This window comes from Pinus tabuliformis, chromosome Q (assembly GCF_031772625.1).
Source record: "Pinus tabuliformis cultivar Carrire ecotype Pingquan chromosome Q, CPIR1, whole genome shotgun sequence".
Taxonomy (NCBI): domain Eukaryota; kingdom Viridiplantae; phylum Streptophyta; class Pinopsida; order Pinales; family Pinaceae; genus Pinus; species Pinus tabuliformis.
This window is the reverse complement of record NC_142296.1, coordinates 185,347,082-185,373,483: the sequence shown is the minus strand read 5'-3', so window position 1 is coordinate 185,373,483 and position 26,402 is coordinate 185,347,082.

Here is a 26,402-nt window from a genome sequence, read left to right as displayed (position 1 = left end):
ATCTGATAATATTATATTAAAAATATGAGATTCTACACTATTACAGTTTTATTTAATTTCTAGATTTGTAAAATTAACTATAATTAGTGCATGCATGTAAAAGTAAATTAAGCAGAAAAGTAGAGAATGAAAAAATAAGTTCACACACACATAATACACAAGATATGCTCTTTAAGAAACCCTTTCGGGAGAAAACCCAACTAGAAGGTGAGGTCGCTTCGCTCTCTTTCTTTGTCTGGAAATATGGCTGTAGATACAAAGAAGTAATGTTTGTGGCCCGTGGGATGCTACAGTGCACAAATATTCTCTTTGTGCTCTACCTCCTATCTCTCCTAGCTATATTTTCTCAACCATGGAACAAAATTCTCTTGAAAGAATGGAATGTATCGTCCTCCTAGTGGCCTGGTTATAACGCAGCTCGATAGCCTACTAGTGGTTAAGTTTGACTACATCAACTCTTAACTAGAGTTACGAAATATACTCTTCTAGAGTCTTTTACATCACAAACACGTGGCTAGCCCTTTTTCCATGAATAATTGGGGTTGACGCAGCATCCTCCTGAACTATAGGCATGAAAACAGGAATGTCAACTTCTGAGTGGCATAACCTTCGCATACGGACTCCGATTGACACGATTCTTCCATCGTTGGAAATATATCTATGTGTAGAATAGCATGAAAATGTGCTTCACTACAGTTTCAAAGTGTTACCCCAAAAAAATGTCATTTGATGCCTCAAAATACTCCCGGAAGGTTTCAGACACTCTTTCGCCAAATTGGTTACCGTTGCTAAAAACGGTCCGTGAGCTTATTCCTCCACTATTTCCACTCCAAATTCAATGAGATGGATGAAAAATAATATAATGATGCAATTCGGATCAACTATGATCCACCCAATCGGTTCACAAAAAGCAATGTCCATAGCACGTTAGAATGTTGCACCAGTGTTGATTAGCCCAAATGGAATTTGTCTGAATGCGAACGTGCCCCACTTCATTTAGAATGTGGTTTTAAGTCTTCCAGGCTCTTCAACTAGAACTTGGTTGTATCTGGAATAACCATCTAATATAGAAAACATTTCAGACCCCGATACTATTTGCAATATTGGTTCCATGGATGGTGTTATCACATTAATTATGTTTTTAAAAGTTTTCAAAACATGATGACAGTTTCAGTGTCAAAATTTTAGCTGTAATAAATGGGGAAATCATCAATAGTGGGGCTATCAGTGATTTAATATTCTGATAATTTTTTCTAAAGAAATTCACTAACAATGGGCTTATCAGTATTTTTTGTAAAAATGACCAATTAAAAACTCTATTTTTCCTGTACAACACAATAATTTCAGGCACACTTTCTAGACAAATGAGAACGAATTCTATGAAACCAAAGATGTTTTTGTCCAAAACATACCCATTTACAAAAAACTCTCTTGGTTTTCTGACAGATGTTATGGTTTGAAATATTCAAAGGGATATTTGAAAGGTCATTTTCAAAATTTTCCAATCATGTTTTAGTAATTGTTTTAAAAATCATATTACGGACAAATGAGAACAAATTTTATGAAACCAAAAGAGGTTTCTGTCCAAAACGAACCCATTTAGAAAAATCTCTCTCGAGTTTCTAACATCTATCATGGTTTTGTATTTGCAAAGGTATCACTGGACCCTATTTTTCAGGATTTCGTGAGGAAACATCTCATGCATAGTTGTTGACTTGGATGCCACCTCACCAAATTCGATTTGCTAATCCTTATCTCCAACCGTGACTCCAACAACAACATGATATTTATATTCAAATAGGATTAGGAGGTTTTCTATATGCATGTATTTGATAAAGTACGTTATTATTTTAGATTTTGTAATTAAAGTTTTCCTAGAAACTGGTTTTTAGTTTTCTTTTTGTCTTTTCTATAAAAACAGAGACTGCAGAAGAGAAAAAGGTTGGCTTTTATTGTAAAAACATTAGTATTCTAGTGTATTTTATAAGATCTTAAATATATTACAGTTTGATGAACATTTCCAGAAAATTCATGTGTTGTAATTCTTCCTCTGTTATTTCTCAGTTATGAAAAATCTTCTTCATGTCTGGAAAATATTAGTATCTGAAATTGGGATTCATTAATTCTCCTTTCTCGTATTTCTCAGTGATTAGCACTTATTGTTCCTATTAGTTATAATTTGTTTTCTTTTCGGTTCTCTTCCTCCAAATTCCTCAAATTGTCAGAGTTATTGCTACCCTGCTTTTTGTGTCTTGCTCATTAGATCTGTGACATCATTTGTTAAAACTAGACTCCATTCCCAATGGTGTGTTTTAGATACAACCCATCCAAATATTCATCCTAGAAACTAAATCTGGCCACAAAACTCAATTGCAAAACCTACTACTACAGTGACCTAGGGTAGTTGAGTTTTATGGAGAGATCCCTCTCTAGGTTGAAAGTCCAACTTTCAACCTAAAATAGGTTCAAGGTTACCTTAGAGGTTTTATTGTAGCTATGTTTCCTCTAAGAGATAACATTTTGGCACTATTTCTGGGGATAAAAAGCCATATTTTTGCCAAACTATTTCATTGTTTAAGATAATATTTCTAAGGGGAAACAAATATTTGTATATTAGTTTTGGCTGCAAGGTGTTTACTGATCAGGCGACTCCACTTTCAAGAATCCAAATCTAAAAGCTTCCATCATGACTCCATTTTCAGAAGGATTCATAGCTCAGATGATTAAATGGTTATTTCACTACACCAATGAAGAACTCAGATGTTGCTACTATTGTTTCAAGGCATGCAAGTTTAGATTTTATAGTTATTCCTGGTTTTCCTAATCATCTACCCAAAGATGAATATTTTTTGAGAAATGGACCAAAATTTAGTGGTGATGATTTTCACTTGACTTTGAATCATATTGAAAATTTTCATGATTTTACTAATATTCTTAAATTCAAGTGTGAAGATGTCTACATGAGATTCTTTTATGACTCATTCCAATTGTCATAACCAATTTTCAACTTGCACATTGCAGTATAGTTTTCCATTTGTAGTTTCAGTTAGTGTGGTAGAGTTGATAGGTTGTAGGTTTACTAGTTGTGAGTCGCCTAATGGATTAGGCTTCTGGTCTATGAGTTTCTTGTTGCCATCCATGATCGTCAACATCCCTATGCCCCTTCTGCAGGATCCAGTGGCACTATAACTTGCAACAACTTTCTTTCAAATGATATTGTCCTCTTCTTTAAATTAATTACCCCATTCATGTCAATAGCCCAGTCAATTCCCAAGAACGTGGGGTAGGGATTACTATCATCAACAATTTCTATAATCTCAAAGTCGGCCATCATGCTTGCACCTTATATATCAATTATTACTTCATATAATCATCCCATGGGGATAATTTTCTACTGGTCCGCCATTCTGATTTGAATCGGAGTGTTATAGCTCCAAATCTCACTCCTATGGTTTGTGATGCTGTACTCATGGCCTAGGGAAATCCCTCCTTCCAGACCTGGTCCTAAAATTTAAAAAATAGTGTTTTATCCCTTATACGCGACATTGCCCTGAGTTAAACGCATGTATACGCGGGTCTGTGTATACCCAACCCACGTGTATGTATCAAAACACTTAAAAAAATATAAAATTCCTTATTTTCGGGCGGAGATTGTGGATTTTACCTGCTGATCACCTGTTAGTGCCCATGGCCTAACTGTTCCCAACCAACTCCCAACTAAAAAACTACTTTGGGAGAGGTATAAAAAGACCTCAAAGGGAAGGCCAAAGGGGGGAGAGAAGAGAGAGAAAGGTTATTATGCTGAGATTTTTCCCTTGACCAGGTCTGAAGTCCCTTGTGCCTTCTGCACTTCCCCCATTTTGTGCAGGAAACCTTTGTTTCCTTGTGTGTTGATGTTCATCCACCATTTATGACATCATGGAGAGAGTCATGGAAGGAGTTTGTTAGAGGCTTGAGGCTGGAATGGATCTGGAAGGAAGCTTTGCTTGGAGCCTGCTGAAGGTGTCTCAGGTGAAAATATTCCTTTTTTATGTACTTTATTTGTCTATAATAAAAGAAACACATGTCTTGGTTCCCGAAATGAATCTTCTTTATGTTAATGATACTCATGTTTAGAATTCACATGTAAATGATTGTTTGGATTTCATAACTAACTACCTTTCTTTATAACATGAAGATGGTTTCTTTATAAGTTTTTGTCCATATACTGTTGTGTTCTTTGAATTGGTTGTTTTGTAGGACGAAAGAGAAGAAGGGAACTCCAAGAAGGGTTTGGACCCTAAGGGCCTTCTCAAACGTAGGACCAAAGGTACGTACCCTTATCATAGAATTTGCTTATAATAGCATAATGGTTGTGTGAATGCATGTTTCTTTGAATAGACAACTTTCAGTCTGCTAGGGTTTCAACCCAAAAATCCCTAGGGGAGCAATTCCCTCCAACAGAATTGGTGACTCCACTGGGGACAACACTCTTGTTGTTCCTAGTTTGGGTGTTTTTCAAGCCAATCAGGGCTCAGCTGCCTTGTCTGCTTGCTGTTACTGTCTGGTCTGTTCTTAAACTTTAAGCTTTGCCAGTTTCTTCAGTTTGTTTTTTATTTTTCTTGAAGCTTTTCATATACGTTGTTTTTCTTAGTTACAGAGGCGTATGTACGCATGTTTCTTTAAGTGAACCTGCATGTATGTAGGTTTCCTTAGTTACAGTAGCGTATACACGCATTTTGTACATAAGTACAATCGCGTATATCTTTCAATTTTCAAGATTTGTAAATCTTTGTGTCTCTGAAGGTTTGTCTGATAGTTTGTGTCAGCCTGAAACAGTCACTTTCCAGTATCAGTCTTTGTTTTTATAGTGAGCATCTTGCTCCGAATTCTCTCTGATTATAAGGAGTATTGGTCTTGTTTTTTGTTGATTGCAAGTGTCATCGTTTTTTGCTAAAGCATGTAAGATTTCTTGCTAGGAATCTTGGCTGCTCTAATTCATCAGGGTAGGAAGATTGATCTCAATCTTTGTGTTAACCTTGCTTTTGGTGACATTTTGTTTGCTTGAAAAAAATCGCTTTTTGTGACCATCCACTTCTTTGTTTCATGAAAGTTGTTGCTTGACACTTTCTTGGAATTTGTCTTTTTGATCTTTTTGGTTTTCATTGCCAAAGCTTTCATTGCTGCTTTTGATTGTTAAGAGCAATTTTAAACACATTTATTTTTGTTGAGTTTTCATCCATTGAGTGGTGTCGATTTGCAAAAGTGTTTGATTGCCTATTCTTCAATAACAAGTTTCAGTGTTGTTGAGAGCATTTTTTGAAAAGACTCTTTTTGTTGTTGCTTTTGAAGAAAATATTTGTGAAAATCTTAGTTTTGCTTTCTTGAACTTGGTTTTCATTTGGTTTCCTTTTAGTGAGTGAAAGTGCTTTATGTTTGTCTTAGAACTTGTTTTTAGTGTTTAGATGAAATGAATTGTAGCATATCATATTCCATCTAGACATTTTAAGTGGCAAGATAAAGATCGATAAGCAGGCAACTTTCATTTTTTGTTTTTATAGTTTTAAAATCTTACATCCACATTTATTTGTTGCATTAGGATAGATTTGCATATCTTTTTAGGCATACATAGCTTTGTTAGCTTTTGTGAGTGTGAAGCGTGAATTAACGAAAAGAAAAGAAAATTTTGTTTTATTAGAAGTTCCTCTGAACCCTATAGAAATTGCTCTTCATCGAAAAACGAAAAAGTGCATGTGCACGTAGTTAAGTTTTTATTAATTTCTTTTGTGTCAAAAAATTCCACTAGTTTCACTTCCGTTACCTTATGACTTAAAGAACAACCTAATTTAAAATCAAGCGCTAACTAAAATTCACTAGAACTTTTTTGTTTTAGTCAGTTACACCAACAAGTTTAGGATTTTAGGGCCTTGGATTAGGCGAGTGGAGAGTTAACTCTCCAAGGCCATATAAACGTCAAACGTAGGAATCTGAATAATGAGATAAAATCCAATAGCGTTAGGAAGACCATGAAAGCTTCGGATCTAGGAGTTAAGCACGAGGGTCTGCGAAGACAGGAAAGAGAGATACCCCCTCTCCTACTTGTCCGAACTTACCTCACGACTGTTCTGCCTGGCTTCTGCGATGAGTTGGTATCCATAGTTGCTACTCCTAGGGATCTACACAGGTGGCTGCGGAGGGGAATCCCGTGGCACCTGAGGTCGACGTTGCATCACTCTCGAAAGTACTACTGGAGGGCACCCTTGCAAAGCTTGGGGCCTTGCACGGACGCAGGCTGTTGTTAGGAGGTCAGCGTAACTTCCTCTGATACCTTCGCTGATAGGACTGGACCCTCATCATCCCAGACTATCTTCAGAAGGCACCTTAATTCACTTTCTCGTATTTTGGTGTCTGGTCCTAATCACCCGGAGCGGAAATACTTGGAAGTTGTTTGACTGGCTATATCTTTAGGGACTTTATAGTGTGTGCTCTGTGCTCTTAGTTGGCCTAGCTTTCAATTTTTTGAGTCTTTAGTTAGATCATAACAAAAAATTCAAAGTTGCTGACTGATCTCCTAGATGGTCTCGAAGACTTCGTGGTCTTTCACCACCAAGTTTAGAGCCTTCTCCTAGAAGGCGCAGAGGTAATACTACTGGTGGGTTTCATCCCACAGCTGTTGACACATCGGGGATTGATCCTCCTCTCGGGGGCATTAGTGGCCAAGAAAGGCCTGGCACTTCTGAACAAGAGAGGGACACTCCAGTCCTTTCTCGAGTTCTCTTTCAAGCGGAGAATAACATAAAGGTAGAAGAACTCTCAGAGTCGCTAGCAGCTCTGAATTCTCCACTGCCATCTAGTCATCCGGACGTATTGCAATACGCTGGGACTCCGACGCATAGACCGTCAAGTCCAGGTTATGCTACACGCCTACCATCGATGACCACTACTAGAAGCATGGCTTTTACAAGTGCTACGACTATGCAAACTCCAACATCGGTGCAATGAGGAGTAACGATTTCCATCTCCTCTGCTTCCTTGTTTGGATCTTTTGCTAGCACATCTTTAGTTGGGTCTACCTCCATTTCGTACATGAGTGCAAATGCCCAAACCAACGATTTTGGTACTGGATTCTTCCCATTTGGCACCCACTCACAGGGTATTCCATCGCTTCCATTTAGTGCCGCTACGTCCATGATGGGCGTATCGGCTTCATTCTAGGGTTTTCCTTTCAGAAGTGGTCATATAACACATTCGAACCCGACGATAGGATCCATGCCTTTTTCTTCTATAGGACAAAGAAACAATCCTTTCCAAGGTTGGAATAACCCTGGGGTTAGTAGTGCGGGAACTGGGAATCCGTTTTTCGGCCAACAAGGGAATAGGTCGTACTCCACGGTTAGTTCGTTTCAAAGTATTCCTCCCCTAGCTTCGGCTTGGAATCCTTATCAGGGGTTATCAACTCCTTACAATCCTTTAGGCGGAAACTTTGCTGGTTATGGAGGCCATACGGCCGGAGTTGGTCAAACTCTGAATTTTCCTGGATCATAAGGCTTGCCTTTTGGTTCAGCCAGTTCTACTGGTTACTTCGAGCAGCCAGGTGCCTCCCAAATTCCAGGACAATCTTTTCAGAACTTTCGGAGTTCTGCCCAGTCTGGGTGGAATCCCCAAGGTCCTCCTAGGCTTCCGTTTCTAGCAACGTTGAACTTTCCAGATCTCACTAAGTTAACAAATGACCTAATCAAGTACAATCCAGCCTGGCCTCTAGTCCCAACCAAACTCCCTTCAGACATCCCAAAATTCGAAGGGAAGAGTGGTGAAGACCCAGGCGACCATGTAACCACATTCCATTTGTGGTGCTCATCTAACTCCCTTATTGACGACTCGATTAGGTTGAGACTATTTCAGCGCACCTTGACTGGTAATGCGGCCAAATGGTATATAGAGTTGCCAGGGGGTAGCTTTACATCTTTCGTTGACTTAGCCAATATTTTCTTAAATCATTTCCAGTTGCCTGTCCGCTATGATGCCGGAAATGAACTTCTGGCCGCTTTTCGTCAGGATTAGGCAACTCACATTTCTGACCATATTCAGGAATGGAGACAGAGAAAGAGGCTCATTAAAGATGAAATCCCTCCGAAGTACCATCTCGAGTGGTTTTTGAAATCTTTACAACCCAAGATCCCAAGGATGTCTCCATGTCTGGGGTCTATTCTGAGGAGCAAGCCATTTTTAGGGCCCAACAATTAGAATTGATCTACTCTCAGTCTGGGATCCTACAAAAATACTTGCTAGATGCTCCTGGGTCTAAGGTTGACGTAGCTAAGTCAAAGCTAGGTCCGCACGCGGATGGTATCGTCGGGTCAGTAGACACAACTACCATGAACTTGTTGAATCAATTGCAGCAGTTGTCCTTACAAACTGCTTCTAACAACCAAGTCACATCGTCTAATCCCCCGGCCTCCCAAAATTCTTCAATTTTCTATCCAATCTGATAACCCCAAAGGAAATCAAAATTCCAATGGAAAAAAGAAAGGACGAGGTAAGAAAAAGAACCAGGATGGAAAGCCTGATGCAAATAAATCCGACAACAACGCTGGTGGTGGTCGAAATGAGCCAAGAAAGAAAGTCAAGTTTCCATGCAAGTTGTGCAGTGGAGACCACTTAACTCATCTCTGCCCTAAGATTGAAGATGCTCAGCGCTTGTTAGGACAGCAGGGGACTTCTAGTTCTCAAGCTATGTTAACTAACCCATTTCCCCAAGGGCAGCAACTTCTTACTGGCGCGAGTTGAAACCCTGGAACCTCTGTAGGGGGCAACCAGGAAGGGGAAAAATCATCGAATGATTTCATGATTGGTTCTAACGTCCATGTGGCTACTCGGTCACGTGATTATGGTGAAGCCGAAACTTTCAAGGACAAGACTATTCCCCAAAGTACTGACCTTCATATTGAGCAACCCCCTGTTGAGACTATACCACGGATACCGAAAGGTTTCGCTAAACGCGCGATGATTAATCCTAATGCTAGGGCTGCCCAGAATTACTCCATTGTGGAGGATCTGGTTCAGAGTCCATGCGCCATGTCCGCTTTAGAGGTTCTCCAGTGGTGTCCGGCTTAGAGAAGTGCTTTACTTTCCACGATTGGAGCAGTCAATCCAGCTAATTCTTTAGTGCTCACTTTTGACATGTTAAATGTCAAAAAGTGGCTCCCTCATCATATGGCTTTCCAAATAAAGTCTACATACCGGAAAATCAATATTTTTCGCACCGTTATAGATGAAGGAGCTTCCACATGCATCATGTCAATGTCATGCTGGAAAGCCATTGGATCGCCTTGGGCTGTTCCTTCACCCACCGTCTTGACTGCATTTGATGGTCATTGTTACATAGTAATTTGTCACCATTGGTAACCGTCCCTATCGCCCTGTTTCCATACATTGGAGGACGCATTCCGGGACCTGTGAGCAGTGACATAACCCAAAAACACTTGCATTATGTTCCCTTGAGTATTTACTTCATGTTCCCTGAAGACACCTTCTGCAAATTCTCCCTGAAAAGTACTCTTTTTCCATTGGCGCAAGTCCACAGTATCTTACCCGCGCCAATCACTGAGATCCTCAAAAGAGGGCGCGACCATTGGCGCTCTGTCACAGAAAAACACCCGCGCCAGCCCAGTTTGGTAATGATTTTTGACAAACGCGCGCCCATCTGTTTTTTCCCTTCAGATCACGAAGTCTTTTGAGGGTAAAATCCATCAGATAGAGGTCGAGAGTCATCATCTATCCTTGATATCTATCCACAGTGGCTTTTCAGAGATAATGCCAATCCACAATGGGTGTCCTGGTTCATCGAATCTTTCTCCCTTCTCCATCTATAAATATCTGTCCTCATGCATTAGACAAGCTAGTTTTTGGAGGAATGCTAGTTGTGATTACGCTTGTCGTGAGTGATAGTAAAGCATAGAGAGGTTAGGATGCCGGAGAGGAGGTACATTGCAAGACACATATAGTTGCTCACCCAACCAAAGGAGAGGTTCAACGTCAGAACCTTGGTTGTAACTTTTCCTGTCTATTATTCATTAATGAACGACTGCTATTATAGTTCCAATCTCATTGTCTATTATAGTGATGCTTGATTTATTTCCTTTCTGACTGAAATATAGTTGTGCCTTGGTGGATTTTATGCTTGTATTTGTTTCTTCCTTTGCATGTGCAGGTGTCCGTTTGCAAGGATCGTGACCTGCCGGAGCGAGGGAGCGGGAATACCAACTCTGCCTCGACTATAGCGTTGGATTCCAGGTTGGTCTTCTTAATTCACCTTTAATGTACAACTAGGAACTTGCGTGGCAACGTGAATTGATTGTGGCTAGTTCTGTTTTAGGCTAGTGGGATCGCCTCTGTCCGTAGAGGGGATTTACCTATCCATCAATTTAGCGACTCCGCTGGGGAGAAGCTATTTGGAACTTGTCTTGCATGTTCATTTTCTCTTGCTTGCTTGAGTGAATGAGCTTTCTGGGTCAGTTTTGAGATTGTTCTTTACTGTTTGATCCATCTGAACACTGTCAGCCCGACCTGGGGTCGTGTTATTTATTTTTTAAGCCGGAAAGCTTTGTTGGCGCGGTTTTTATTCTGACAGTCGCGCCAGTTGGCGCATGTTGCCCAACAGCAACCCGTGCCAATCTTTTGGTAGCGCAAGTTGCAGGCTGACAGTCGCACTAGCCTTGTGAATTTTGCCTGTGTGTTGGTTGGAAGCTCTTTCAACTCAGATTTTTATCTTTTTATATCTTTTACAGCCTCTAGAAGTGTGTTGAACCTCTGTTTGGCTGGTTTTGCCTTTATCCTTCAGTTGTTTGCTTATTTCTATTGATTTTCGTCCTAGACCTAGAACATCTAGTGGCTTCGCGTGTCTAGCCTTCTGTGGGAAGTTTCGGTCTTTTGATTTTCCAGTCAACTTGTTGGTTGTGTTCCGCACCTATCTAGTGGTTTGTTAAAGCTTGGTCTTCTATGCTTTAGGTGATTCACTTCTAGCTTCTCTGGATTTTTCTCGACTTCATTTGAACTTAGATTACATGGTTCATTGAAAGTCTTTGTGTTTCTCCTTGCTTGGATAGTTCATCTTGGTGTTTCAGAATTGGTTCCATTTCATCGAGTGAACTTGGTTTGTTTATACTTGTGAATATCTCTTAAGATTTGTTTAAATACATCATGCCATCTTAAAGGAAAGAAAAACGAAAGATCTTTTGCATCATATTAGTTAGCGTTTATTGTTATTTGTTGCTATTAAAAAGAAAAAGAAAAAAATTTCATTTCTTGTTATTAGCTGCATTAGGATCTTTGCTGTTTGCTGAGTGATCATTTCGTTTGTGTAAAGATCTCAACCTTCCTATAGATAGAATTCATTGAATGAAATGATATAGTTTTGGCATGTAGTTCGCATTTAAGAAGTGTTTGAGATATCACATACGGTAGGACCAAAAAACTGAAACATAATTGAAGATAAACTTTAAAATAAACTCAATGAACATAACAACGCATTGGAATCTAACGCGAACATTCTAGAGGTCTAGGTTAGAGATGTGTTCCGGCGTCTTTAAACCTGGTAGATTATCGTCGAGTGGTTGGGAGATCCCTCCACGGTGAAACGATAGGTGCCAATACGGACTGTGCTCCCACGTACCGTCGCGTATATATTGGGGGACCCCTATAGGATTAAAACCTTTTATCCATAGGAAGCCGAGTATGCTGCCTTACAAGTTGTAATGCACTGAGCACAGCATTCAGGAAGATTGACTGCAGTACAGGAAGTCCTTGGTTTTCATCTGATTGCCGAGGTGTATAAGCAGTTTTACGGATTTTTTGGTAAACCTCTTTCCTAGTTTTCCAAAGCAGTCACTTTTGATCCTTTTCGGACTCTCTAAAAGAAAAGGTGCCTGTGAGCGTCTTCTCACTTTGTGCTCATTAAACATTTGAAGGAGACTAGAGTCATCTTTTGTCCTTTTCTCGACTCTTAAAACATGAAAAGGTCAAGTTGTGTCTCTGCGTCCTAAAATTTATTAGCCACGATAACATTTACCCAATTAGATTTTGTTTGCGTTAGTTTGAGTAGGGGTTGTCTCGGTAGATTCCCTAGGTTTGTGAAGTTTCATCCTGGCAGAATTACCAATTTCGTCTTCTGCCGAGATACCGGTTGTGAGTCTTCCTGTGGTTCCAAGTATACAACCACTTAGTTCTCGTGCCCCAGGTGACGAGACTTACCAGTTTCATTGGAACCCTACGTGGGAACCTTTTGAGGACAGTGTCCCTTTTTGGGACTATAATTCTCCTCGTGTGTCATTCCCACCTGTTTCCTCTGACATGGATGATTTGTCCCCTACAACGACTGATGAGTCCGTTGCGACGAGCGGTGAAATTCCCACCGCAACGGACCCTAGACATGTTAGTAGTACTCCCACTACTACAAATTTACCACCAGGCTATAAAGCTTTAAGAGATACTATGCCCTCTGGAACTCCGTTCATGGGTTCCATTTGGTCACCACACACTTTTCCTACTACGGATCCTTTTACTCCGCAAAGTCGCAGTCCATCTGTTACCTCAGTCACAACCGCTCCAACGGTCTGTGCAGCCTCTTCGACTCCTATTTTTAGTCGTCCCTCGGCTTCCTTGTTCGGAGTCTTTGATCCCATGACAAATGTCCCAATACAGGGGCCATACGATCCGTATTTGTCGTCTCAACCGGTTGTTGAGGTATCAGTCCCATTGTCAATTGATTGGACCTCCACCACTTTTTATGGTGGTCAAGTTTCATCTGTGCAGTCTCCAAGACAACCCCCCCAAGACCAACAAGGACAATCCTTTCGTGGAAACCCTTTTGCTGCTGGTGGTCCCTTTTTCTCTTCTTATATGCAACCTTCTAGTAACTCAGGTCAGTCATCTTTTCAACAAGCCCAACCTGGTATCCAGCAAGGTTATCCCGCTGGACAAATTGGTCAACAAACTATTAACCCAAACCAATCCAATGTCCAGTATGGTCCACTATCTAGACAAGTTACTCAACCACTTGGTCAGCCTACTGTCCAGTATTCACAACCCTCTGGGCAAGCTGGTCAACCTCAAACACAATGGGGCCAACCAACTGCCCAGCCCTCTCAGCCATCTAGTTTGTTAGGACAACCTTCAGCTGCGCAACAACAGTTCCAATCCCAACAGGTAGGCCAACCTCAGTATCAGCAGGTACAACCTTCTGTACAGGTCGGCCAACCTCAGTATCAACAAGGTTTTCCTTCTGGCCAGATAGCCCAACCTACAGGACAGCCTACTGGCGCTGCTCAATCCGGTCCATGGCCCCAAACGGGACCCCAAAACCCATCTAGTCTTCAAATGCAGGATGGGGCTCAATCACAAACTTTTTATCAAACCCAGCCTGGTGCTCAAACTCAATTTGGAGCCCCACCACCGTATGGCTACCAGCAACCTCAAGGGAAACCTTTGTTCGCCCCATACCAAAACTACCAACAACTGGAGGCGAATCCTTCACAGACTTATCAACAGCCATATGGCGCATCTGCAGCATCGTTTGGTAATCCTTATGCTGGGGGGCAAAACACAAATCCCTATGGCCAATACACTATGGGGCCAAATCCGTCCGGACAAAACCCATGGGGGCAACCACCACCTGGTTGGAACCCTGGTGCTCCATCCTACCAGCAGCCCCAGATGTCTTTCAATCCTCAATTACCATTCTTAGCGACTTTAGAATTACTGGATGTGTCCAAATTAACCAATGATCCTATTCTTCATAATCCTTATTGGCCTCCAGTTCCAACTAAAATTCCTGGTGACTATCCAAAATTCGATGGTAAAGCCAATGAAGACCCACAAGCCCATGTCATGACTTATCATTTGTGGTGTTCATCTAATTCATGGCTTGATGATTCAATTCGGCTTCGCCTTTTTCAAAGGACTCTCACTGGCTCTGCCACTAAGTGGTATATCGAACTTAATCGCGGGTCCTTTCAGGATTTCAATTCTTTGGCTATGGCATTTCTCACTCATTTCCAGTTACCCATTCGATATGAAACGGGTACACACCTCCTCACTTCCTTAAGACAAACGATGGCTACGCATATCTCTGATCATATCCATGAATGGAGACGGCGTAGACGTATGATCAAATTTTGGATTCCCGACCAGCTTCTTACTGATTGGTTTACGACTTTGTTCGTTCCTCCAATAGCTCAGGATATTGCCATGGGAGCATGTGTTACTGAAGAGCAAGCTATTGCGCGTGCTCAATACCTCGATTTAGTTTATTCTCAATCAGGTACATTATATGATTATTTGCCTGATGCCCCAAGACCAGGAACGTCTAAAGCCCCGCCAACACCCACTGTTGACGGTATCATTAGTTCGGTTAGTTCATCCTCAAAGAAAAATCCCGCAAACTCTGGGAAGCAAAAATCGATTGCTTCGAATGAAAAACCTTCCCAGACACCACCTGTTTCAAATGTTACTTCTGAGGTTAATGCCATCCAATCCAATACGGCAAACAAGGCCTCGAAAGAGAATAAGAAAGGGAAAGCGAAAAATAAGCCAGAACAACCCAAACAGGAAGCCCCAAAACCTCAACCCGAGGACGGCACTAAACGCAAACCCAAGTATCCTTGTCTTATCTGTGATGAGGATCATTATACCAAGGACTACCCGAGGCAGTCCGTAGTTAGTCATTTGTTAGAGTTGAATGTCTTTGATGTCTATTTTATTACTGGACTATCTCAGTGGGGTGCACGGCCCATCTTGACTGGTAGCAGGCCTTCCGGGGAAAAGATGGGGGAGGTAATGGAAAAGGTTTGTCCTGGGGCACATACTGGATCCAACAGTGCCAAAGTAGATATCGTCACTATCCCAGGTCTGGTGCTACGAGTGGTACTATTCACTATCACCCGGACGGCTGGGGTACAGGCACCCCACGAGGCCAGGAAGAATCACTTGCTGTTGGCAACTGAGTGTCTGCAGCCTATACTGTTTGATTGGGCAACGGCAGTGACGACAAATATAAAGAGGTAGCTTACCAAGTGTAAGCGTGATGGCAATAAGCAGTTTGGATATGGATCCATCATAGTATCGTTTTTCCTGGAGCGGCTACCGATATTCTAGATCCCGGGAGGTATTGTGGCAGATCCAGTGCCACGGGAGCTGAGGTTGGCTCGATGGGCACCACTTATGCCCAGAGGGGGTGGGGGCCAGCAGATGGCCTGGAGGCCTGAGTTCTTCATTTGGCTCCAACACCAGATGATCGTCGTGGAGGACTGGCCCTATGCGGGCACTGATTTTACTGGAGATCCAGACCTCCCATTGCCTGAGGGAGAGGACTGGGACGAGGAGCTAGGTAAGAACTCTTTATGTTTTTGATGTTTTTACATATTCAAGTTTTTTGCAATACATGTCCGTCTCTGACAACCTCTATATATATGTATGCAGATGTTGGTGCAGAGCGACCAGCTGACTTGCCTCATAACGTACGGAGAGCACAACCTGCAGCAGACCCTCAGGTAGAGGGTGAGGATGATCTAGTTCAGAACCTTGAGGCACTTACTCGAGGAATTCCAGATTATGGCAGATTGGCTGACGTGCCTAGAGCATATCAGAGGCACACGGTGGGAGTATCTACTCGCGTCCATCGTCTGTTGAGACGTTTGGTGTGGGCGGTGACATGCTATCATGAGCATCACCGTGCTTAGACCCCCAGGTTTCATTTTTGTACATTTTTGAGAGACATGTTGTCAGCGGCTGTATGGGACTTGGACACGTATTATTTTTGGGTTATGTAATGCGTGCGGTGCAAACATTATGACACACACGTATATATATCCATATGTTTATGGTTCATTATTGTGTTTTCATGTGCTTGCTTATATACTGTTTTAATTACAAATTATGCAAATGTCTATCTAATACATGATTGGCCAATGCATTAGATAATGTGTTTAATTGTCTTGGAACATGTTGATATGTGATAAAATCAAAATGCCTTTCTAACAATCTTACACGTAAATACAACCTTAGAATATGATGGTTTTTGACGGAATATTGCCCGTTGAGCTGGTGGACAACAAGTTGAGAGTCCGGGTTCACTACCAATGCGCGAATACCGAAATTAATTGCTCTAGCAAGTAGCTCGATTACAGCACAGTATTCGGCGAAATTGTTAGTAGTACGGCCTAAACACACACCCTGACAATCTATTAGCTCTCCATGAGGATCGTAGATCACCCATGCCGCAGAAGACAAATCGCGGGTACTACGGCAGGCACCATCAGCGAAACCAAAATAAGGTGCATCCAACATCTGCACAAGAAGCGAAAAACACAATAAGTGGTAACTATGTCTTGAAAACTGACACACACACACAACACACTAAAGTACATGTATGTACACAATAAAATGTACTAGCATCACGCATAGTACTTTTTCAAATAAAGCACATTTCGGGGCTTCCCAAGAGGGTTTCCTTCATAATCAATTAGCTCGTAGGCCCCTTTCTGCAGAAATTTCTTGACAATGTAAGGACCTAGCCACATAGACTCGAGCTTTCCTGCGCCTAGCTTATCTTTTTCCTGATCATAGAGCAAGACTAAGTCTCCCTCAATGAAAGAATGTTGACGGATGGTCTGATCGAAGTGAGTCTTGACTCGCTTCTTTTGCGTTTCGATGGCCAAAGAGGCCATGCGACGAGTCTCATCTAACCGTTCTAAGTAAAGAAGGCGTTCTTCCAACGGAGTAGTGTTGGGAAGTAGCTCGACAACTAATTTCAATGAAGGGATCTCACATTCAATTGGAAGGGTAGCCTCTAGTCCGTAAACTAGTTGAAATGGAGTGAAACCAGTGGCATCCTTCACGGAAGTTTGGTAATCCCACAAGGCAGGGAATAAAATCAAATTCCAGTTAGACTTATGCACACCAATGATACGTCGAAGCATTGTAACCAAGATCTTATTGATAGCTTCAACTTGACCATTGGACTGAGGGTAGTATAGAGTTGAACTATCGTGTTGCAAGCCTAGCTGGGTTGTTAATTCCAACATCATATGATTATGGAAATGCTTTCCATGATCAGTGACAATGGCTTGAGGGACGCCGAATCACGAAATAACATGATTGACTAAAACTTGCGCCGCTGTGTGACCGTCTTCAGTTAATGTAGGCATCGCCTCGGCCCATTTAGTAAAGTAATCGACGGCAACGATGATAAACCCATGCCCCCCGGCCGAGCGAGGGTTACAGGTCATATAATCAATGCCCCACTTTGCAAAAGGGCCGGCAGAAAGAACAGGGTGCAACGGAGCAAGAGGCGGTCGCATTTTCCGCTGGTATATCTGGCACTCATGACAAGAGCAAACGGCAAGAATGCAATCCTTGAAAATAGAGGGCCAAAAATAGCCAGCACGAAGGATCTTTTGGGCGGTAGCATATTCGGTCATATGTCCGCCACAGGCACCGGAGTGGCAGTCATTTAGAACCCGTTCAGCTTCCTCGAGAGTAAGACAACGGCGGAGAACAGAGTCTGCACCGAGATGATATAATGTATCTCCAATGATACGGTATGGTTGAGATTGATGACGAATCCTTCGCCGAGCATCTTTAGACACACCCGGGCGAAAGGAGGACGTTTGCAGATATGTGATTATATTTCCGTACCATGGATCAAGGGTGCTAATGAGGAACAAGGTCTCATCCGGAATTTGATCCTCTACAGACGAGGTCGAGGAAGAAGATGGAAAAGAGCAAATCAACTCAGCAAACACAAGGGATTTCTTAGACTTGGCAGTGGTAAATTCCAAGTCAAACTCTTGGAGGATAACAATCCACTTCGAGTATTTGCCCCCTAGCAACTGGCGTGACAATATCGTGCCGCCGATATGTTCAAGAGAAGTTGACCTCTGAAAAGAAACAACCTCCATCTGATAGTTCACATGATCTTGATTCACAACATTATCTCTCTGTCTCGTGTCGATGATGTGGGCAACATTATGGCCCACCTTCGATCAAGGTCACTTCCTGTCGACTTCAGCTCATTATCCAGGAAGCTGATCTAGAGACTCCCTTCCGGTGCCTTGGAACCTGCATGCCTCAATGGCAGGTTCTTCGTGTTCGACGTGAGGTTTTCATCATTGGCCTCCAATCGGATGATTCTACGGGTGTTCGACGCCAGCTCATTAATTCGCACGCCGTAGATTGTACCTATAGTACCTTGAGGGCCATTGTCATTATTGGTGGTACCTCTCGCGTTTGTTAACAGTTTCCACTATTGACTGGTAATCAGACGATGTTCATGCATGTTCGACTTCAGCTCATATATTCGCATGCTTGAACTTGTACTCTTGTTCGGGTCGAGATGGAGCGCAAGACCCTGGATTGTGTCTGTTGTAATCCAGACGTGATTCTTGATACATGACTCATTCACTGGATGGCTGTGACCATGCCTGAGTCTATTCATTGATCCTAACCAGATGGCTGCGTCCATACTATGGATCTAGATTATTTATGTACTCTCTTATGGATGGCTACGACCATACCACGTACATCATGTAATTGAACTATCAGTCGTGTCTCTCAATGCAGATCCTCGGCGGCAGCTATATGTGTTCTTGTGTGTTCCTATAAAGAATTTCACCCCTCTCTCTCCCTCCCGGACTTCATGCTTTAGGGGGCATCTGTTACACAGTAATTTGTCACCATTGGTCACCGTCCCTATCGCCCTGTTTCCATACATTGGAGGACACATTCCGGGACCTGTGAGTAGTGACATAACCCAAAAACACTTGCATTATGTTCCCCTGAGTATGTACTTCATGTTCCCTGAAGACACCTTCTGCAAATTCTCCCTGAAAAGTACTCATTTTCCATTGGCACAGGTCCACAGTATCTTACCCGCGCCAATCACTAAGATCCTCAAAAGAGGGCGCGACCATTGGCGCTCTGTCACAGAACAACACCCGCGCCAGCCCAGTTTGGTAATGATTTTTGACAAACGCACGCCCATCTGTTTTTTCCCTTTAGATCACGAAGTCTTTTGAGGGTAAAATCCATCAGATATAGGTCGAGAGTCATCATCTATCCTTGATATCTATCCACAGTGGCTTTTCAGAGATAATGCCAATCCACAATGGGTGTCCTGGTTCATCGAATCTTTCTCCCTTCTCCATCTATAAATATCTGTCCTCATGCATTAGACAAGCTAGTTTTTGGAGGAATGCTAGTTGTGATTACGCTTGTCGTGAGTGATAGTAAAGCATATAGAGGTTAGGCTGCCGGAGAGGAGGTACATTGCAAGACACATATAGTTGCTCACCCAACCAGAGGAGAGGTTCAACGTCAGAACCTTGGTTGTAACTTTTCCTGTCTATTATTCATTAATGAACGACTGCTATTATAGTTCCAATCTCGTTGTCTATTATAGTGATGTTTGATTTGTTTCCTTTCTGACTGAAATATAGTTGTGCCTTGGAGGATTTTATGCTTGTATTTGTTTCTTCCTTTGCATGTGCAGGTGTCCATTTGCAAGGATCGCAAGGATCGTGACCTGCCGGAGCGAGGGAGCGGGAATACCAACTCTGCCTCGACTATAGCGTTGGATTCCAGGTTGGTCTTCTTAATTCACCTTTAATGTACAACTAGGAACTTGCGTGGCAGCGTGAATTGTTTGTGGCTAATTCTGTTTTAGGCTAGTGGGATATTGATTGGAGAGCATTCGGGAAGATTGACTGCAGTAAGGGAAGTCCTTGGTTTTCATCTGATTGCCGAGGTATATAAGAAGTTTTACGGATTGTTTGGTAAACCTCTTGCCTAGTTTTCCAGAGCAGTCACTTTTGATCCTTTTCGGACTCTCTAAAAGAAAAGGTGCCTATGAGCGTCTTGTCACTTCGTGCTCATTAAACATTCGAAGGAGACTAGAGTCATCTTTTGTCCTTTTCTTGACTCTTAAAACATGAAAAGGTCAAGTTGTGTCTTTTCGTCCTAAAATTTATTAGCCACGATAACATTTACCCAATTAGATTTTGTTTGTGTTAGTTTGAGTAGGGGTTGTCTCGGTAGATTCCCTAGGTTTGTGAAGTTTCATCCTGGCGGAATTACCAATTTCGTCTTCTGCCGAGATATCGGTTGTGAGTCTTCCTGTGGTTCCAAGTATACAACCACTTAGTTCTCATGCCCCAGGTGACGAGACTTACCAGTTTCATTGGAACCCTACGTGGGAACCTTTTGAGGACAGTGTCCCTTTTTGGGACTATACTTCTCCTCGTGTGTCAGTCCCACCTGTTTCCTCTGACATGGATGATTTGTCCCCTACAACGACTGATGAGTCCGTTGCGACGAGCGGTGAAATTCCCACCGCAACGGACCCTACACATGTTAGTAGTACTCCCACTACTACAAATTTACCACCAGGCTATAAAGCTTTAAGAGATACTATGCCCTCTCGAACTCCGTTCACGGGTTCCATTTGGTCACCACAAACTTTTCCTACTACGGAGCCTTTTACTCCGCAAAGTCGCAGTCCATCTGTTACCTAAGTCACAACCGCTCCAACGGTCTGTGCAGCTTCTTCGACTCCTATTTTTAGTCGTCCCTCGGCTTCCTTGTTCGGAGTCTTTGATCCCATGACAAATGTCCCAATACAGGGGCCATACGATCCGTATTTGTCGTCTCAACCGGTTGTTGAGGTATCAGTCTCATTGTCAATTGATTGGACCTCCACCACTTTTCATGGTGGTCAAGTTTCATCTGCGCAGTCTCCAAGAAAACCCCCCCAAGACCAATAAGGACAATCCTTTCGTGGAAACCCTTTGCTGTTGGTGGTCCCTTTTTCTCTTCTTATATGCAACCTTATGGTAACTCAGGTCAGTCATCTTTTCAACAAGCCCAACCTGGTATCCAGCAAGGTTATCCCACTGGACAAATTGGTCAACAAACTATTAACCCAAACCAATCCAATGTCCAGTATGGTCCACTATCTAGACAAGTTACTCAACCACTTGTTCAGCCTACTGTCCAGTATTCACAACCCTCTGGGCAAGCTGGTCAGCCTCAAACACAATGGGGCCAACCAACTGCCCAGCCCTCTCAGCCATCTAGTCTGTTAGGAAAACCTTCAGCTGCGCAACAACAGTTCCAATCCCAACAGGTAGGCCAACCTCAGTATCAGCAGGTACAACCTTCTGGACAGGTCGGCCAACCTCAGTATCAACAAGGTTTTCCTTCTGGCCAGATAGCCCAACCTACAGGACAGCCTACTGGCGCTGCTCAATCCAGTCCGTGGCCCCAAACGGGACCCCAAAACCCATCTGGTCTTCAAATGCAAGCTGGGGCTCAATCACAAACTTTTTATCAAACCCAGCCTGGTGCTCAAACTCAATTTGGAGCCCCACCACCGTATGGCTACCAGCAACCTCAAGGGAAACCTTTGTTCGCCCCATACCAGAACTACCAACAACTGCAGGTGAATCCTTCGCAGACTTTCAACAGCCATATGGCGCATCTACAACATCGTTTGGTAATCCTTATTCTGGGGGGCAAAATACAAATCCCTATGGCCAATACACTATGGGGCTAAATCGGGGGCAACCACCACCTGGTTGGAACCCTGGTGCTCCATCCTACCAATAGCCCCAGATGTCTTTCAATCCTCAATTACCATTCTTAGCGACTTTAGAATTACCGGATATGTCCAAATTAACCAATGATCCTATTCTTCATAATCCTTATTGGCCTCCGGTTCCAACTAAAATTCCTGGTGACTGTCCAAAATTCGATGGTAAAGCCAATGAAGACCCACAAGCCCATGTCATGACTTATCATTTGTGGTGTTCATCTAATTCATGGCTTGATGATTCAATTTGGCTTCGCCTTTTTCAAAGGACTCTCACTGGCTCTGCCGCTAAGTGGTATATCGAACTTAATCGCGGGTCCTTTCAGGATTTCAATTCTTTGGCTATGGCATTTCTCACTCATTTCCAGTTACCCATTCGATATGAAACGAGTACACACCTCCTCACTTCCTTAAGACAAACGACGGCTAAGCATATCTCTGATCATATCCATGAATGGAGACGGCGTAGACGTATGATCAAATTTTGGATTCCCGACCAGCTTCTTACCGATTGGTTTACGACTTCGTTCGTTCCTCCAATAGCCCGTGATATTTCCATGGGAGCGTGTGTTACTGAAGAGAAAGCTATTGCGCGCGCTCAGTACCTCGATTTAGTTTATTCTCAATCAGGTACATTATATGATTATTTTCCTGATGCCCCAAGACCATGAATGTCTAAAGCCCCGCCAACACCCACTGTTGACGGTATCATTGGTTCGGTTAGTTCATCCTCAAAGAAAAATCCCGCAAACCCTGGGAAGCAAAAATCGATTGCTTCGAATGAACAACCTTCCCAAGCACCACCTGTTTCAAATGTTACTTCTGAGGTTAATTCCGTCCAATCCAATACGGAAAACAAGGCCTCGAAAGAGAAGAAGAAAGGGAAAGCGAAAAATAAGCCAGAACAACCCAAATAGGAAGCCCCAAAACCTCAACTCAAGGACGGCACTAAACGCAAACCCAAGTATCATTGTCTTATCTGTGATGAGGATCACTATACCAAGGACTGCCCGAGGTGGTCCGAAGTTACTCGTTTGTTAAAAGGCGCCCCTGGGACTCCTGCGGTGCTCAAAGAGCCCTTTCCCACCCAACACACTCAAAAAACTCAAATGGTGGCTGACCCTTCTCAGCCTCCCTCTTCCTTTGGTTATCAAGTGTTTATGGCTGGTACAGTACCCATTAATATCAGTACTCGAACGAAAGATTATCCGCCATCTGCCGGGAAGGAGCCTGAGGTTCCCTCTAGTGCTCCTCCGTTCAGTTCAGGTCCACTCCACATTGAGAGACCTACCACTGAGACGCCTCTTCGACCCCCTCCAAAAGGAGTACTCCGGAAATCCTCTTACAATCCGAATGCTCGTGCTGCACAGCACTACAATATCGTTGAAGACTTAGCACAGACTCCGCCGGCTATGTCCGCTTTAGAGGTTCTCCAGAGTTTCCCTTCTCAGAGGAAGTCCATGCTATCTGCCATTGGTGGCATAGACCCGGCTGATTCGGATTTAATCACTTTTGAATTAGAACGCCATACTCAGAGACTTCCTCCCCAAATCGCCTTCCTCATACAGGTGATTATTTATTCCAAGACGATTCATCGTACAATCATTAATGAAGGTGCCTCAACTTGCATCATGTCTGTTGCCTGTTGGAAAGCTATTGGATCTCCAACGCTGAGCCAGTCTCCTACTACCTTGGAAGCTTTTGATGGAAGAGCGTCCCGTCCTTACGGTATACTCCAACGTTTACCAATCTCTTTGGAAGGGAAGACAGTCGAGATGGAAGTTGAAGTCGTTGATGCTACTCTAACCTACAACCTCCTTCTCGAACGTAGCTGGATATACGCGATGCAAGCTGTTGCTTCATCTTTCTTTCGAATCATTCGTTTCCCTCATCAAGGGAAGATCGTTACCGTTGACCAGCTATCCTTCTTTGCTTCTTCTTCCGAAGGCACCATTCCGTTTGTGGAGCATACCTCCAAACTATCTGAGAGTTTGGGAGCTGGAATTTTCAAAGATCCCGCTCTTATGGGTGTTTTTCCGCTCCCTCCTCCAAATATCACCTCTGTCAATATGATCACTACTGGTTCTGACCCATGGATCATACCTCCCACAGACCAAATAGATTCCTGGGGCGACCGGATGTCGTTGAGTCCTATCGAGCTTAATTATGTTGAAATCATTGCTGCCTCGGCTCCCTCTTCTATGCTTACTCCATCCTCAGGGCTTCTAGACGAGGCTTTTTCGGATTCCTTAAGAGAAACATTTCTCTCCGACGAAGCTATTATTGAGACCATGTCTCTAGAGGAACCTCCTTGGCATGATTCTCACCATCGTTCCTCATTTCTACCTGCCCAGCAGAATTTTCTGACATGCCGCGAGCGATTTGCTCCTTGTCTCCCCTCACAAATCCTTCAAACGCCTATTCAAATTGATCAGGTGTTTTCTGAAGGGAATATGGCGAACATTACGCAAACCCAACCCATCGACATCTCTGTCCAACCAAGGATTGTTGAGCACCTTCACATTGGAGTCACTTGTACTCCAGAGGAGATTCAACTTTATTCCAAAGTTTTTCGCGAATTTCGTGATGTCTTCACATGGTCCTATGAAGAAATGCCTGGCATTGATCCTAGTATAGTGGTGCATGAGATAATCACGTACCCAGGTGCTAAGCCTGTTCTTCAACGTTTACGCCCTGTACACCCCCGAAAGGCTGCAGTGATTAAGGCCGAGGTAGAGAAGCTTCTTAACGCCGATTTTATTTATCCTATTCCTCTCACAGATTGGGTTTCTAATATTGTACCTGTAACCAAAAAACAAGGTACAATCCGGGTTTGTGTCGATTATCGTGATATAAACAGAGCCTGTCCTAAAGATAATTTTCCCACACCATTCATTGATCAAATTATTGACGAGTGTGCCAGAAGTGAAATGTATTCTTTTATGGACAGTTTCTCTGGTTATAACTAGATCAATATTGCTCCCACTGATCAACACAAAACTGCCTTTATTTGCCCATGGGGGACTTTTGCCTATAAGAAGCTCCCTTTCGGTCTTAAAAATGCCGGTGCTACCTTCCAGCGTGCAATGTCTTATGCATTTCATGACATTTGACATATTGTACAGCCTTACCTGGATGATCTCCCTGCTCATTCAGCTAAACGTCAGGACCACCCTACGCACCTTCGCGAAATCTTTCTTCGCTGTCGATACTATCGAATTAGGCTTAATCCTCACAAATGTGTCTTCTGCGTTGAATCTGGCCGACTTCTCGGGTTTATCGTTTCCCGAGAGGGCATCCGTTTGGATCCCCTTAAAGTCGAGGCTATCGTGAATCTCCCTCCCCCAGCTTCTTTGCATCAGTTGCAGAGTTTGCAGGGAAAAGCCAATTTTTTACGTCGTTTTGTTCCCAACTATGCCGAGGTGGCCAAAGGTTTTACACGATTACTAAAGCATGATGTCCCTTTTCATTGGGATGCCACAGCTCAGGAATATTTTGAGCGTCTCAAGGGCCTCCTTGTTTCTACTCCATTGCTCCGTCCTCTGAATTATTATCGCGACTATACCTTGTATTTGGCTGCCGCCGATACCACTATCGGCATGGTTCTTGTCCAAACTGATGATGATGGCACTGAACACGCTATTTATTATCTCAGCCACAACCTTCTAGATATGGAAACTCGATATGCTTATGTCGAGAAGTTGGCTTTAGCCGTGGTTTGTGCTATCCAACGTTTCCGTCATTATATCCTACTGCGAACAACCACCGTGATTTCTGATTGCAATCCCATGACATATATATTGTCACGCCAGTTGCTAGGGGGTAAATACTCGAAGTGGATTGTTATCCTCCAAGAGTTTGACTTGGAATTTACCACTGCCAAGTCTAAGAAATCCCTTGTGTTTGCTGAGTTGATTTGCTCTTTGCCATCTTCTTCCTCGACCTCGCCTGTAGAGGATCAAATTCCGGATGAGACCCTGTTCCTCATTAGCACCCTTGATCCATGGTACGGAGATATAATCACATATCTACAAACGTCCTCCTTTCGCCCGAGTGTGTCTAAAGACGCTCGTGAAGGATTCGTCATCAATCTCAACCATACCGTATCATTGGAGATACATTATATCGTCTCGGTGCAGACTCTGTTCTCCGCCGTTGTCTTACTCTTGAGGAAGCTGAACGGGTTCTAAATGACTGCCACTCTGGTGCCTGTGGCGGACATATGTCCGGATATGCTATCGCCCTGTTTCCATACATTGGAGGACGCATTCTGGGACCTGTGAGCAGTGACATAACCTAAAAACACTTGCATTATGTTCCCCTGAGTATGTACTTCATGTTCCCTAAAGACACCTTCTGCAAATTCTCCCTGAAAAGTACTCCTTTTCCATTGGCGCAGGTCCATAGTATCTTACCCGTGCCAATCACTTAGATCCTCAAAAGAGGGCACGACCATTGGCGCTCTGTCACAGAACAACACCCGCGCCAGCCCAGTTTGGTAATGATTTTTGACAAACGCACGCCCATCTATTTTTTCCCTTTAGATCATGAAGTCTTTTGAGGGTAAAATCCATAAGATAGAGGTCGAGAGTCATCATCTATCCTTGATATCTATCCACAGTGGCTTTTCAGAGATAATGCCAATCCACAATGGGTGTCCTGGTTCATCGAATCTTTCTCCCTTCTCCATCTATAAATATCTATCCTCATGCATTAGACAAGCTAGTTTTTGGAGGAATGCTAGTTGTGATTACGCTTTTCGTGAGTGATAGTAAAGCATAGA